Raw genomic sequence first — 14490 nt, forward strand, 5'->3', positions numbered from 1 at the left:
ACTGAACGTTTCATAAACTTACCATAACTTACCCAATCGCAATGCTGGAGAGAGAAAGCAAAAGCAGCTTCCCATTCTATCGTTCGGTACGTTTCCGAGGACCATTCATAACTACCGGCTGGAAAACAATTGCCTCCTCCGATCAGAAACGATGATCGAGAGGGAAATACATCTAGCCAATTTGGGCAAAAATTTATGGTTCTGGAGGTGGACTTGGGCACCCGGCCTGTTGGTTGGACAAGAAAAACGTTGGTTCCATTTCTGCAACTACTCGTTACGAGGAACTCACGCGAAACATGCACAAAAAAAGTAATTCAAAGTGCATTTTGTACGACTCCCACAAAGACCCAGGGCTCACCGCCGGCGGAGGCTTTTTATTATTGTCTGATAGACAAGGGTCGATATGGCGGCACGAAAGGGTTGAAGGATGCATTGGAGCCAGAATTCATGCCGTACACCACCCCGAGATCGATCCTTTTACCCTACGTTGCCATGGCCAGGATGGCCGAGATGGGACGAAAATATAGTCGAGCACCGGTATCACTCGTGTCTACACTTCCAATGCTTCTACAAGAGCGCCAGCCCTAAGAAGTAATAACAATTAGGATGATGATTATAATAATGACACCAGGATTCACTTTCAGGCTGCAAAACCAATCCTCATCGAGATGGAACCCTGCACCTCTGTGGATAAGAATCACTTGCCAAGGGGATGTTAGGAAAGCTAGCACCTGCCGCCGCCTCGCGTAATCTCTCATCCCGCTCCGCCCGAGCGGCAGGACCCAGATTTCCGAAATCCAGTCAATCAACGCTCAGACCATGGACTGGAGGGCTTCTATTCTTCCATTATTTCTGAACTTCTGTGACCCGAGAGAATGTAGCAGTCTTGAGGTTGTGCTGATGCCTAAAAACCATTTGTCCCTCTGGCCGAATTTGTACCAGACAAGATGCACAAATATGGAAGGAACGGGTGTTCCAGTGCACAACAGACACATAGGACACAGCACGAGCACTGTGCTAATTCTCCGCTAAAGTAAAGCAGTGTACTCGTATTCAGATACTGCATCATTCCTCGACTATGGGCATGCCGGTATACTCGAGTACAGTACGAATACTCGTACATTGACCATACAAATACATTACCTACTGAAGCCAAGGCGTTGCTACGAGTATGATACTTGTACCATTCGATCTCTCTCCACCCCCCAACGCCTCACTTTACGAATACGGAACTCATCGCACCATCACCTCGCCGGAAACGATATCATAATCTGACCCCATCATTACGAACCTTTCCCAAAAAAGGTGGGGTGTACCCTTAAAAGAAAAGGTGGATCCCAGGAACCAGGAATCTTTCCACGAATCCGAGAGGCAGGATTGGAAAAAAAAGGCAAAAAGGAAGAAGCAAAAGAAACAAGAAAAAAGGGAAGAAACTGACTCCGAGGATGGTTTTTGGTGTCGATCCTCTAGCCCACACAACATTTCGGGGCGTTCACATTTGGAAAAGGGTTCGTTCTTCCGTCGGGGTGGGGTTTCGGAGACAGACTACTCGAGTAAGATGGAAGGCCGAGAAAAGGTAAACCCCGAAACCCGAACCACCGGCCTAGTTTTCTTGTTAAGGAAAAGCAGCAATACGCGATACAGTATTGGGTTAGTGTTATTTCATACCCCAAACCCTTATTCTTATTTAAAAAAATTTCCCCATGACATTGTGAAGTTGAAAGTTCCGGCTCATTACCTTTGAGTATTCCCCAGGAAAGGAGAATTGTCCTGTACCGTACCAGCACTCGAGTAGAACCGCGACGGGTGCTGATTTATTTGATTTACGCATGATCTACGTTGCAACAGCAAGAAATAATTCTGGTCCTGCACTACCTTGACGCGACTACCGTACTCGAGTATATGGTACGCCCCTGATCGGCTGCACATAGAACTAGCATAGTACGAGTACAGAGATGAACTTTCTAGCATCGCACCTGCGATTTGCAGAATTTGCATGGATTCGGGATGACGCCGGCATTCGAGTGAACTGAGGTGATCACAGTTTCGTGATCCTCTAAACCGTCGACGGGCAGATAATCACTAATTGAGCTGACATTGCGTTATAGACAGGACATATGCCGTTTTGAAACACATTAGGAATGAAATGCAAATGGTTGGAAAACGGAAGGCTCGTGGGGATGATAAAATCATTCCTCTATCCGAATTCAGAGGGCTATATGGATCCGTTATATGCATGAGGAAGCCAGCGTCTAACTTGGCTGCTAGGGTTATCGGACAAGGCAAGTAAGTAACTTAGGTCACCAATCCAGAACCGGTTCACAACAAACTCATCAAGACCCGCCCGCAGTCATTAGTATTCATTAGGGTTGTTCCTGAATTCCTCCTTCTTATTCTACAGTGGCGCAATTGTATCGTGCCAGTTAATGACAACGCACCTTCCCTCTAAAGAGAGAAGAGGAAACAAGGGCAGGTGCTCGAGTACTGACATGGCTCTAGGATTGTACTTTCCCTATCCGTGGATTCAAGAGGAGCAATTTTTTTCGTCTGATTTCCGCCACTGGCATGGCTATTGCGACGTAATCGAATAATCCTACAAGTATTTGGGCATCGCACATGCTGGTAGGTTCTGGTACGGCACTGGCACCGACACATGTACTCGAGTACTACTCGAGTACGCACAAAGGGGACCATTATTTAATTACTGGTATACCCAAATAGTCTGTACGCGGTTGATAGCTCACAAGGTTGATTAACTTGCGGTAGAAGCAGCTAATAATAATTCACAAATAAGAAAACACCATGACAGCTGGTTGGTGTGATCGTTTCCTACTGCATCAGCTATGGTCAATTCCCAAATATCCCGGATTGTTCTGAATCGGCATCAAAAGCACAATAGAGTGGCAGCTTTGAAGGATTTCGCGCGGGATCTTCTTTCAATTGGATTTGGGGCTAGCGGTTTCTTTTTCTTTTTCTTCTGACCTGGGAGCCATCATATCGCGCGACTTTAGAGACTCTTGAGGAACGGGAAAGGGTTCAAAAGAATAGTCATTTGCGTCTCAGACTTATCTCAACCAATTCTTGTGGCATTACAATATGTCTGAGTGAACCGTCGGTTGCTGAATCTGGGGTCTCCTTTGAGGACAAGATATTACCCAGGGCAGTAGTTTTCTTTTCTTTTTATGATCCCTGGGGTGACGGCATTTATCTAAGACACAAGGACAAAAGAAAGTCAACCCCCCAGGTTCCTCAAGAGTTTCTAAAATCGCAACATAATTCGATCCATGCGTTTCGTCAATTTTCGGTACTATACTGGTACAATACTTGCGCGGCCACTTCGCCGACCGACGAACAAGACGCCCGGGCAGTCTGCCCATGCCGAAACAAGATGCGCTACCAGTACCCCCAAGCCATCGGTTGATTAAGTCACGGCAAATACTATTCGTAAGGCAAGGCCCCGGCAAAACATGAAACACCAGGTGCACTTTTAGGGTCCACCGGAATCCCCCAAACGAAGGCTTTGGAAGCCTTCTGGAAGCAATTTTAGGCGGTAAATTTCCTATTCATACCTTCTCCTTTTGTTGTAACTTGTAAGAGTTGGTGGATGTTCCGGTACTCGGGTACTACAAGTAGTACTCATACATATGCCACCAAATGGTTTTAACCGGTCTCGGAACCCAGTCTCTTGTAAATCCGCGAGCAAGAACCTACTGTAGGGGGCTTTCGACACAATTTGTATAATTATTCGAGTACAGTGCTCAACTCTTTCAGAAGGTCTGTGCCGCAACTGATGGAGAATCATTCCTCCAATTGGTTAGGAAGACTTAAACAAAATTTCTGATTGTCAATTGAGCCACATTTTTGGGGTACCAAATTTGGCTGTCACTTTCGTTGCACCAGTTGCTTTTTCAAGCCAGGCCAAAGCCGAGCAGCCTACCGTTCTGCATACAAATGATGTAGAACGCCGCACAAGTACTCGAGTAGACTCTTGTCGGTAATGTATCTGGCATAAAGTATCTGGGAATAGGGTTGATTAAGCAATTGTGTAACAACAGCCGCATTTTCGAAAATGTGCTTTCAGGCACAAGTGCTTGCTCCCTGCAACCGACTGCAGTTAATAGGGGAAGGCGGAAAATGTTATGTGAGAGGATCTGGTGGTGGCTAACGTCAAATCCGGTAGGGCTGTTCGTTGACTCCTCTACTTTCGTTGCACCAAAACCTCACTATACTCGAGTAAGGAAAGTCAACAATACTCGTACAGGTATGATACGGCGAGAATCCATTATAGCGGGTTACGAATAAGCACGGAAAGAGCGTGGAATCTACTTTTCGAAGTGTATTTCACGCATTTAATCATGATTGTCACCTGTCGTAAGAACCGGAATGGTTGGATCCCAGGATAAGAGCTGGAGTTGCCTCTCCTAGCACTAGTACGGTACTCTACTTGCGCCAGCACAGGTGAGGTCTGTTGTGTACAGTACTCGAGTACTAGTACAGTATGTTGCATTTCTCCTTTCATTTATTTGTCTGAGAGGAGGGCGGAAAGCCAGTTTTTTTTTTTTTTTTTTTTTCCGGGTGATTCCTCACCCCCTTTATCCAAAGGGGGGAATTCCGGACGTCCTTGAGTGATGTTCAATTATTCCGATTGACACGGTAAGGGGCTACAATTCTTCATTCATGTACGAGCACAGTGCCGGCACGGTACTGTACGGGAAGAATCGGGGGAATGAGATACCTCAGAAACACAATATCTACCCTTTCAATATCGTTTTAGCTGCTGGACCACTTACTGCGAAATCTCTTGTACAAGTAGTTCCCTATCTCCGGCGGGCCTTCAATCTCTAGATTGTGGAACCAAAATGCTCCCAAAGAAAGGGTAGTGCTTTACCAACATGGCACAGCCCGAGTCCCTTGGGTGTGTGTGTTGAATCTCACTAACTGGTATTCTCGATCCTGTTAATTAAGAGTATATAATGTGGCGGGCTGATGCGGTGATATCCGCTGATAATCCGGTGGCGAGCCAAAAAGAGATTTCTACGGCATATCACGTCCTCCATTTTCAGGGGAAAAGGTCTCCGAGAATAAGGAAGATGCACGGCCAGTACTAGGACAGTTGATACGAGTACACATCTTACTCAAGTGCAGCGGGTCTCTCAGGGACACAGTGTGCTGTGCTCAAAAAGTTCAGCATGATATAGGCAAAGCACTTTTTCACTGCAGCAGGTTGAGTTTGTATGGATGCAATTCGGAAAATTTTTTTTTTCAAATTCGTTGTGGAGTGTACTGTACTTGTACTGTACAGTCCGTATTCCATCATCGCGAGGAACTTGTAGTCTATGGAGCATTCATTCGACCCCGCGAGTGATTGGTTCGGGGCGGCGATTATTGCACCGCGAAAGGTCTACTTGTATTTAGCGAGTGCAACCATTTGTAATAATTGGAAGCTCACGCGAAGACGTCCAGAATTCCCCTCTTTGGATTTTAGGGGAGCAAACAGAGCTAAAAATAATGAAAATAAAATAAATCCTAGCTTTCAGCCCTTCCACTGAGACAGACAAAAAAAGAAAAAATCAATAAACCTTACTGTACTCGTACCGTACTCGAGTGCTAGGAGAGCTGCCCCTAAAAGCAGGAAGAAGCGCAAGGTCCCATTCTTCCAATTTCTAACTCGTATGGGGGGGTATCATACAATACAAGGAGAGGTGGGAGTGATCTTGTCACCCCTGGTCGCACCATAGCTGAATTCATTTTCACACGCAAGCCACAACTGGGGATCCGCAATCTCTCAAATTCTGTACTAGTACGAGTACTTGTACTGTAGTCCCTATGACAAATAGTGGTGGTGGTTTTGATACGGTACTCGTGGTTCTCGTGAACAGGCTGCAGGGGTAACGAACTCACCCTTCTTCTTCTTACCTTCTCGCACTATACCTAGTACCGTAGGTATGGCACGGAATTGATATCATACCGGTACCCAGGTGTTCTGGTGCTAAGTGTTCATGTCAGACCTTAGAGTTTTTCGCTTATTTCTGATTTTCACTGCCTGTCCCTGTCCCTCCCCACCTCCTCCATACGCTACTGTACGATCATGTGTATCATAGGGCTGTCTACTGCAGTAGTACTCGATTGCGGTACTCGAGTATCATATACTGTGTACCAGGCACAACAAACCTTGCCAAACAGCACGATCGATCAATACTGGATGCAATGATCTTCAGGAACCAAATAAATACCTTTCGTTTACCTCCTCCACCCCCCCCCCACAAACTGGCTCTTGTTGTCCCGCTGGCCTTTAGCCAGTTTACCAGCGCCGCTACCTCTCTTTGGCCCGGTCCTCTACCGATTTTGGCAACCCACCGGTATGTCACTTTTTTCTATTCTGGAATCCCCCACGGCACTAGAATCTTGTTACCATAATCCTTATGATACCAATTAAAATGGGTCTTTTTTTTTTTTCGATGACCTAAAGCGTGGGTCGGGGGAGGCGGCACCCAAAGGCCGTGGTTCATGACCGGGTCGTTGAGCTCCACCGAGGGTCACTCCCGGATTCCTTCAACTCGTGGAAAGCTGAATGCGACACCTACCGCCCCCGGGAAAGTCCGCAATACTTTATCTCCATCTTTTCCCTTCCGACGACCTACCTGTGTGGGGGGGGTGAACCCACCGACCAGCCTACAGGGCCGTGGGATGCACATTTACATCACATTATATCACTCGCCAAATAACCCCCACGGTCCTCCGGGGTGGGACTAGCGACTACCCTAATCTCTAGGAATGATTCAATAAAAGAAAAAGGCTGTAACTCAGGGGTATCCTTCGGGTGTGATTTTCGGCGACGGGTTCTTTTTTTCTTCGACAGTGGTCTATGTACTATTTTTGGTTGGATTTTCTTCTCATTATCAAACACGTGCCCAGGAACCTGCCGTACGCTATCGACCTGCAATTTCTAACGGCCTGCCGTACAATTTCGTGGTTTATAAGGATTCTTGTATCATACGATACCGGTACCGTGCGTTGGGTGGAGTAGGGTTCCCCAAATATCACGCATAAGGAAAGGGATCGGATATCAGGGTTAACCATGCCTTCACCCTCATGTTAGTATGATACCATACTCGTACGGTATCATACTTGGAGTTGACGTGCGTCCTTGGTCATAGTAAGCCTGCTGACAGGTGAGAGAATAAGCCGGTCTGTTTTTGCCTAGCTAAGGATTGGCCGAGTAGTAAGTGGGGTATGGTACGACAGCGGCGGTTTCCTGACTGGTGGGGGCTTCTGTTATTTTGTTTTATCATACTGAAATTCTTTTGGGATGCTAGGAAGTCCTTTAGCCCGGAGCCTGGATTCCTGGGTCTTGACTCTTGGCTAAGGGATCTTGTGGGGTGCTTGTTGTTGCTAGTATTATGGTGGTGGTGTAGTAGGGGAAACTCGGTTGCCCTGGATAAAGTCCTTTGTGGATCCCTCTCTCTCGACTATCGTATTCATTTCCGATATCGGCGATGACACTTAACAAGTCTTCGAAACCGATTTTCATGGAGCACGAACAGACCCACAAGCAAAGCTGGGGGAGAGAGACAATAGCTTTTGTTGATCGGGGCAAGCTCTTATGGTTACATCTCCGCCTATCTTACTCCACTACTCGTACGGTAGGTTTGCAGGTTGGCTGTGGGCTGCTCGGCTGCAATGTGTCAAGGTATGATATGACCCACCATCGTCCTCGTAGGTGGGGAAAGGCGGACAGTTACAAGTTTTTTTTTCTTTTTTTTTTCTACCACCCTTAAGGGTGGACCTGTCAAAATTGCCGCCAACCTTGGGATCTTTGAAAATTCTAGCGGTGAGCGTCATTAGGGATTACACGAACAAAGTGGTTTCAGGTAGACCACCACGCTTCCTAAAGACGTTGCACTGCGCAAGTTGCGACTTTTGGGTTATCACGGTCCCCTTGAGCGAGTGTGCGCGCGAGCGCAACTACAGCACGCTCATTGGGCCTTTGGCTGGTATAAACGGGCGCAAAAGCAATCAATTTTAGGGCACCTGTGAGTTATGATATCCGAACGTTGTTATCCATTTGGCGTCGGGGGACCGGGAGGGCAGGGACTAAAATGAACAGAAGTTGGTGATAATACAGCAAATAAGGGGTGGGGGGAGGGAACGGTAACCGCACATTATTTAACGATAGCGGCCCATACTGTACTTTATCACGGGACAAGGAAATGAGGACTAATTGGGTGAGAGAAAGCGCGAAAAGAAAAGGAATAAGGCGGGCGCACGTGTTGGTTCCCCGTCGCTACCAGTATTTTTCTTCTTTTTCTACAGTAGCCTTGGAGAATACGGTAATTGAAGCCCATCACCTTCTTCATTTAGAGTACAAATAGTAAGGTAGAGTACTTAATGGAGGTTATTATACCTGTTCATACAGTGGCCGTCATTGCCAGAAGGAGAAAACGCCAACCACCCGTACTCGAGTAGACATTGGGGTGGTACAAGTAATAGCATCCCCCGAGCTACCGTAAGTTTGACGGCAAGAACAAGAGAGGCTCCTCCCTCCTCTTGACTTTTCCCTCCACAAACAGATGTCGGAACGACGATCGCGGCATCGGAAAAAAAAAAAGTGCTAGGTACGATATGGACTATTGACTTGAGGATGGCAATGGTGGATGGCAATGAGCGTGAACGGAATTTTCCCAGGAAACCCTCTTCTCCCTTTCGCATTTCATTAGGGGGGGGGGGCACAAGGACTCGAACAGTACGAGTACTGTACTCGTACAGACCCTGACATGCTGTACAGTACCAAGTTCCCGGCAGAGAAAAGAAAAGAAAAAAAAAACTATCTATCATATAGCAGGGAATGGAACGTAGAAAGTGTGGGATGCAGGATGAAAGGATTCGAGCGCATCCCATCCCTATCCTCAGCCCGGGTTGTTGGACCCCGGTGCTTGACGGGTCCCTGGAAGTCGAAAACCCCAGGATTTGAGAATCCGCTACTCACTACCTTACTGGGCGTGGATGATTACTATTGGAAAAACCATAAAATCTGGGCAAATGGATTGGCCCAGAAGCCAAGGAAGCGAGCGGGGGGAGGGGGGATAGATAGAGGCTTGATACTGTACTTTTTTACCCATAGGTTGCTCTCTCCCTCTCTCCATATATGTCCACCCTAAATGTAACACTGCCGTACTTCTATTCGAAATCTCACATTAGATCTCGCCTAGCAAGTATGGATAATCCACCTTACAGTGAGTAACCTTACGTACGGTACAGTTATGAACTCTCCATAAGAGTAAAAGGCTGACGTACTGTACAGTACAGTACATACCCAAGTACAGTACTGTAGAGTACTGGTAGACTGCTCATATTGAGAAAAAGGTACTTGCGGGAGAAATCCTTTTTTTTTATATGATACTCAAGCCTGACCCTATATAATACGCCGAGGAACGATTATAATTAATTTTAATAATATATTATAATAATAACATTATGTGTGTATATGCCCGGGCGGGGGGAGTTTAACGAACCACCAGCAACACATTTCCCGGAGACGTTTTTAAATTTTTTTCTTCGCATCGACAAACGAGTTCGTTATAGCGCCGCGATAGCCAACTCAACGATAGATAAACAATATCCATGGTAACTTTTTTTTCCACATGCATGCATGCATGCACGGATGAATCAGTTCCTGATTAGATACGGGCAGCGGGTATCATATCCCCTGCACCGCCGACATGGGGAATTTAAATAAACATACAGGTAAAAATATGCAGTTTTTTCTTTTTCTTTTCTTCCTTCCATGTATGGTGTGCTAAGCAGGCGGCAGTCGAAACCAAACAAACCTCGACAACCATGATAAAAGTATTACAAACGAGTTGTACGAAGCTTTTGGGGTGGGGTGGGGGTGTTTATCAAATCATTACTTTAGGCGTGATCTCACACGGTAGGAGTATCAGAAGATGGGCGGTGCGTGAGGAGATTCTCCCCATCCCGGGCCCGATACATACAATGCAACCGGTCCGGGGTACGATAGCGTGGGTGTGTGGTTCACTGTAAATCACTCGCATGGAAATTTGCCATGATATCATGATTTCTCTCCCCCCCCCCTCGAAGCCCACATTGTTGGTGCCGTGGAAGGTATATAGAACTTTATTCTAAAGCATTGAAACCCCCCCCCCCTACCTCATCTTTTTCTTTTGTAACTTATTGTTGGAACTATTAAGTTACTTGTAACAGCTCGACAACTATGGATACCCATAACCGACAGACCGACAGATCGAAAACAACATGGTCAGGAATCACCACCACCACCAACCATCCCCTCATTTGCCAGGGGAGTAGTCCCAGAGCACGAAAACGAAGACAACGAACGGGTTGGATTGGATTACCGGTGGACTACCGCTAGCCTTAGTTCTACGGAGTAAGAAGGAAAAACGAAAGTAAAAATAAAGAGTCGATAAACCGAAACGAACGAAAGTTTACGGGGTGGAAAAAAAAAAAAACTTCATGTTCTGATGGTGGTGGTAATGGTGGATTTGTGCTCGGGCCGCTTAACATGTGAAACATGCGTCTAACGGCGCGGGTTCTTTCCTTTCCTTTCCTTCCCTTCCTTTTCCCCCTTGCCGTATGTTGTGTGGGGTTCAGAAGGAGAAAGAAAAAAAAAAAGTTGGTCGGGTCGGGTTCTTCTTCTGCCATGGATGATTTATTCGGTACTCGAGTAAACAAGGTTGTTAAAATATCATGCACTGGCGAGCGAGGGGGGGGGGACAAGGTGATTGTTTTTTTTTTACCGGTGATTGGAGAAAATATCATACGTGGATTGCATTGTATCCTATTGTATTTTGTGCATAATAATTTTTTGCTCGTTGTGGTGGTTGGTGGTGGTGAGGAAAGAAATGCTTTCTTCGCAGAGTTGGGTAAAGCACTGTATCATGATACCGTGGTCAAGAAATGGGTGTGAGAGTATCATATTTATTTTATATAATATGGAGTAAGGGACTTCGTGGAGGTTGACAGTTATGTACAGTACTGTATGCATTGTGGGGTTATGCATCAAGGCTTTTTGCGGAATCGAGGTAAGGAGTTTGTCGTTTGTGAAAAAATCTCGCTCATTCGCTCACTTACTGAACCGGATCACTGGACATTCTACCATATCACACAAGTACTATCCGATCGGTTGTTGTTTGTTCGTTTTCGAGGTTCATCGGAGGTGATGTGAAACTGGGAATCCACCTAGTATATCCCTTGGGAATTCGTTTCCTGCACACAAGTTGAAGTGGCGAGAGAGGTCTTAACTGTATAACCGCCTTTTCAGCAGGTGAGCTCGTTGGAAGGAACTTTGTCTATCATAATATCATAATAATATTATCATAATATTATCATACCAGAAAAAATCAGCCACAGTTTTTTCATCATCACACTGTATCACTCGGTAATCAGATATTCCCCCGTAGGATTTATTATGATATCATGCTATTCTTTCTTCCGTGCTAGAGTGCTCGTAATGGCTTGATCGTGAATGAGATGGGTATCCATCTATGTGTGTGCTTGGGTTCTAAGATGGGGAGCGTCATAAATGGAGTACTCGTGGGAGACTTTTTGATGAGTATCTTGTGATAAGCTTTACCATTGGGCAAGGTTGGTAGGGGGGGGGGGGTTTCTTGTCGAGTGCTGTTGAGAACCGAATAATATAGACGGCAGCCTAAATACTGATGTCGAAAATCTCTGTTTTGTTGTTGTCCCCCCCGGATGGTATAGTCTTGTGCTGGAGGTGGAGTGTGGAGCACGAACGGGGGGGAAGGGGAATCGGATGGGAAGTTTAAGACGCCTACATTATCCCGTTTCGGTGAGACTGACAGTATGATACTTGGGAGCCGTGTGGGCTCGCATCCCCTTTAGGTGGACTACCGTAGCGTCCACAGATCACAGATATGTTATATATATATTTGTCTAGCTGCGCACACCGAGTAATAGCATCAAAGGGCGAATCCACTATCGGAGCAGACAGATTCTCGAGCGGAGAGAAATTACAGGGACTGGCCGGTCAATGACAGCCAACGGAAAAGTGCCTTGGTGTTGCAAAGGAGCAATTTCAGCCTGAACACACACACACCGGTGAGTATAACGCTAGGTTTGGTTGAGGAAGACGGGTTTTTGAGTGGGGGGGGGTGATTGATCATAGATGTATCATGCATTGATAAACGTATACACAGGGGGGTACTACGGCATGGTATCGCACAACGCCCGATCCCTTTCTGGTTAAACGGAGACTCGCGCTGGCCACACTCCCCCAACCTCCTATCATACAAACAAACAAACAAACACCGTATGATGCAGCCCAGGTGGAGAAAACGAGTGATGGTTTATGGCCATGGTGATCGACGTGCCAACTGCTCATATTTCACGACGCCTACAGGAAATTGTCCGAGAGGGACCAAACACACACGCACACACACACCGTCTGGAGAATTTGGTACTGTAAGCATATAGAAATCGCTCCTACTGGTTGAAATGTTTGATTTTCCTTTCCCCTCGCAATATATTAACATCTGGGGCAACTCCGGAATAAATCAATGAAACCGCAAAGGGCTGGTCCAGTGAGAAATTGAAATAGTCCAATCGGGGAGCTATACGATTGATAGAGACGCCGAGGTTAGGGAAAAACAGGAGATATGCATCTCCCAAATCCCAACCCCTCAAGAAAACACCGGGGACATGAGGACCATAAAGAACGCGAACCAACGAACCTTTTTTTCCATCAGGAAGAAGAACTTGCCTCCTTCCAGGGACTTCAAGGTCACCAAAGTCTTTATCCCTATGCTCTGAAAGAAATGAAAACTTATGATAACGTCGAGGAAAAGGCTATCCAAAGGAACTTAAACGCGTAACTGGTGAAGAAGTCTTATAGCTGTGATACTGGATATTCCATGGGCTACTGTTTTTCAAATCGGGAGTGACACGGTTATATAACTCAAGCTTTTACTCTCATCTCCCCTATAGGCCCATTCAGATTCTAATCTCCTTCCCCGCTTGAGAATGTTAGGCGTCAGCGGGGTAGCAACAGCAAACGCTATTCCGCGGAAATATATAGTATATATATATATATATATTTTGGAAGGTTGGAGCAATGTTATACCCAGAACGAAAAAGAGCCCACATGCGAGCTAACTTAACTCTCTCCTCCATCTAGATGGAGAGGAACCCGCACGAAAACGAAAAGTTTAGGGTGAATTGAAAATGAGGCAGAGTTATGATACATATTTTTTTGACCAAACGACTTTGTAAAAAGTCAATAAAAAAACGAGATCCCAGAGCGAATGATAGAGAAGGGAGAGGGGAAGTAATCTTCCCAAGAGAAGGATTTGTGTTAGTTATGGATACCCCGATAGCCAGCGCCTAAGTTGTTGTGCGTGAGCCTTTTTTGGTATAATAACTAAGATGGGTGCGCTGAGTCCGGTATTATAGTATAGTAGTTAACCTCGGGGGGGAAAGGATCCAAATCTACCTGCCTGCAGGATAAGTGTTTGCTTCCACACGGGTATATCATATAAAATACGTAGCTGCCACTACTTGAGGTTGGTATGTCGAGAATTGATTAACTTCCCGGGGAATTAGCAGGAACTCGGAGCCCAATTCCTCTCACGATGAATTGTATGGAAAAATCTATTAAGGGTACGGGAGAAGAACTAGAGGAATCCTCCCCGCTATGGGGAGTTGGGAGACTGAAGAGCCTAACTTTTTCTCAATAGGACTTTAGTGCTAATCAAGAGTGCCAAGTAGTAGAAACAGACGACCATACACCCAGGCGGGGGGGTGAGGTCTAGGATCGGCGGGGTATATCAGAAGGAAGAAGAGAGGAAGATGAGACGGAAATCAAAAGATTGTTTTTTTTTTGCCCTCCTTTGATTTGGAGTAGCAACTGCGTTCTGAGTACTGAAAAAAAAAAAAAAAGGTCAAAAAGTGTTTCTTGAAAGATATGGTCCTGATGGGTTATGGTAGAGCCTTCTCACAAATAACTAATGCCTATCACATTATCTATTATCGTCGCTCGTTTATGATACCTTACAACATTCGATCGTTTATCTCGGTGAAAGACTGACCGTGCAATCACGCTTCCTGTAAGTAGCCAAATATACATCACTCCTTACTGCACTAATGTTTTTACGTCGTTGCCCTAATTGTTTTAGAAGCAAGAAGGCCGTTCGGGTGGCAAGGTATTGATATTTTGTTTCTCATTTATGAGGCTATGCTTCTCACTCATGTTCGTAGTCAGCCCCTCCTCATTGGGCTGAGGGCTAACACTTGAATGCTGCTGAAGCCAGAGCATAGCTGGTTGATAGTATAGGTAGCTGCATCCATGCATATTACACCCTCCTCCGCTGGATAGTATATATAGATTAGCAGACGTAAGCACCTTGAGAGTAACAGAGCTTGATCAAGTGCCTTTCTGAGGCAATGTCTCCCATTATCATTCTGGATGGTGTTGTATTTTTCTATCTATTTATC

The sequence above is a fragment of the Tuber melanosporum genome, assembly GCF_000151645.1.
Source record: "Tuber melanosporum whole genome shotgun sequence assembly, scaffold_1, strain Mel28".
Taxonomy (NCBI): Eukaryota; Fungi; Ascomycota; class Pezizomycetes; order Pezizales; family Tuberaceae; genus Tuber; species Tuber melanosporum.